This window comes from Triticum dicoccoides, chromosome 7B, assembly GCF_002162155.2.
Source record: "Triticum dicoccoides isolate Atlit2015 ecotype Zavitan chromosome 7B, WEW_v2.0, whole genome shotgun sequence".
NCBI lineage: Eukaryota > Viridiplantae > Streptophyta > Magnoliopsida > Poales > Poaceae > Triticum > Triticum dicoccoides.
Genome location: NC_041393.1, coordinates 623868895 through 623872049, shown reverse-complemented (window position 1 = coordinate 623872049; position 3155 = coordinate 623868895).

Sequence of the window (3155 nt, the reverse complement as noted above, 5' to 3'; positions counted from 1 at the left end):
CGCATTTTGCTACAACCCATGACGGGATGCTGGAATCAGAGGCGCGGCGAGCCGGTGGCACCTTGCTGGAACCAGCCAACACCTTTTGTTGTAACCAGCATTGGTTTTTGCTGCAACCAGGAAGGCTACGTGTTGGAACCAACTTCCAATTTTGCTGGAACCAGACCGCGCCCTGATGCGACCTGTTGTAGTATAGACACTAAGTTCGTCGATGTTTCGCCAGAAGCCGATTATGTCCAAAAGTACACTGCATATATGTCAAAGTGCTCGCCGCTAAGTTACGAAGACGAGCAACCGCTCATAAAAGATACATGCATGCACGCTGAATCGTTACAGGCCATGTGCATTTGAAAAGATGAGAAGCGTGTTCAGGTTGAGATGATATTTTCTTGTGCATTAGACTTTCATGCATTAGAAGAAAAACAAGGAAAAGAATATTCCAACTATTTTGGTGAGCCACGTTTACAAGGAGGCATCAAGGAGTCCAGGATGGATCTTGTGTGTTTGCTAACCAAGATCAGTTGCAACGTGAGGATCAAATATATATATTATTTTATATTCCTCTTCTTACCATGGAAAGAGCGTGTATGGAATGGATTGTTAATACGTGATCAGCTTACCTTAAAAGAAGTCGGATGGGGCCCACCTGCGGATAGAGATGCACTTGATGATGTATGGCGCATCAGTCCATATTAGTTCACGTTATGTTGTTTAAATTGGCTTATAAAAGATTGCATGCTTGCATGCAAGTCATCCGGACGGTAGAGTCCAAGTCAGTTTAAAGTTTATTTAATTTTTTGTGTTGCCGTGCAAATCTAGGATAGAAATATATTTGATTTTCAACTTTGTTAGGTGTCGGCTGATATATAAAGCCAAGGTGCGTCACATGTAAGAAGGTTATTTTTTATGAAATAAACATGATGTGTTTTTTAGGGTAGACACCCGTATCAAGTTTTGGAGGGATCTTTAGAAAACCTCTGTGTTGCGATTTCTCTTCGTGGAAATTGTTTTGCGCGTGAGTACCTTCGTCGAGATTGGTTTTCTCGTGCTGGGCCGCAAGGTTCAAACCCTTTACTTCGTGTACATCGCGTGCGCGGGCGAGAGGTTATTACTGCTGAAGGTGGAGTGTCGTGAAAGGTCGGGCCGCAACAACAGATCGGATCTCGCCAACGAGGTCCGGTTTTTATCAGGTGGCTCTGATACCAACTGATGAGGGCACGACCTCGGACGTGCCGCTGATTTGGCCCGATCTTTTACGATGCAATAACCTCCAAGATCCACCGATAAAAATTACTCCCAATTACACGAGCAGTACGTGTAACCTGAAGTAGGGGTAACGACGACCAACGGACAATCCCACGACACACGAGCAACCTCCCGCCGAAGTAGACGTAACCAGCACGCAACCCGTCGGGAACGACAGACCTCGAGCCAAGTGCAACTTTCACGCAGAAAAAATCACACAAAATAAATAACAACGACACCCGAAGAGGGTCGCTTAATATTCGATACACATGTTGTCTAACCTGTAAAAATAACCTCCTCCAACTGAAATCCATAGCTTAGCTTACTGAATGATTATGCACTCGCCATCTTTCCCATAGTGTCGTGAACAACCTGATGCTCTGATACCACCTGATAAAAACGGGACCTCGTTGGCGAGATCCGATCTGTTGTTGCGGCCCGACCTTTCACGACACTCCACCTTCAGCAGTAGTAACCTCTCGCCCGCGCACGTGATGTACACGAAGTAGAGGGTTTGAACCTTGCGGCCCAGCACGAGAAAACCAATCTCGACGAAGGTACTCACGCGCAAAACAATTTCCACGAAGAGAAATCGCAACACAGAGGTTTTCTAAAGATCCCTCCAAAACTTGATACGGGTGTCTACCCTGAAAAACACATCATGTTTATTTCATAAAAAATAACCTCCTTACATGTGACGCACCTTGGCTTTATATATCAGCCGACACCTAACAAAGTTGGAAACCAAATATATTTCTATCCTAGATTTGCACGGCAACACAAAAAATTAAATAAACTTTAAACTGACTTGGACTCTACCGTCCGGATGACTTGCATGCAAGCATGCAATCTTTTACAAGCCAATTTAAACAACATAACGTGAACTAATATGGACTGATGCGCCATACATCATCAAGTGCATCTCTATCCGCAGGTGGGCCCCATCCGACTTCTTTTAAGGTAAGCTGATCACGTATTAACAATCCATTCCATACATGCTCTTTCCATGGTAAGAAGAGGAATATAAAATAATATATATATTTGATCCTCACGTTGCAACCGATCTTGGTTAGCAAACACACAAGATCCATCCTGGACTCCTTGATGCCTCCTTGTAAACGTGGCTCACCAAAATAGTTGGAATATTCTTTTCCTTGTTTTTCTTCTAATGCATGAAAGTCTAATGCACAAGAAATTATCATCTCAACCTGAACACGCTTCTCATCTTTCCAAATGCACATGGCCTGTAACGATTCAGCGTGCATGCATGTATCTTTTATGAGCGGTTGCTCGTCTTCGTAACTTAGCGGCGAGCACTTTGACATATATGCAGTGTACTTTTGGACACAACCGGCTTCTGGCGAAACATCGACGAACTTAGTGTCTATACTACAACAGGTCGCATCACTCCCTCACCGGCGACTTCATTTTTTGCAGGAACCAGTGATTTTTTTTGCTGGAAACAGCTAGTTCATTTGCTACATCGGTTTTTTGCTGAAACCTTCTTTAGATTTTGGTGCAATCGGGAGGACGGTGGTGTCGTCGCTGCCGTGAATTTTTGCTGCATCGATTTTTTTCCTAAAACCGCTCCCGATTTTTTGCTACTACCAGCTTTGTGTTTTGCTAGAACCATCGGCCATTTTTTTACTACCGTTTTGTGGGTTTTGCTGGGATAACGAATTTTTGTTACCACCATCTGTTTTTCTTGCTGGAACTAGTGTCTTTTTTTTTTGCTACCACCGGCTCGACTGTCGAGTGACACCGTCGTCTGCATTAATTGCAACCAGAGGGACTGCAACACCAGCGAGGACCGCTGTTTTGCGGCCGGTACCGAGAAGGAGCACCCGTGGATGGAACTGGGAACGGGTGAAGGCAACAGAAAAAAGTTGCTATGGGTCAATGACCTATTT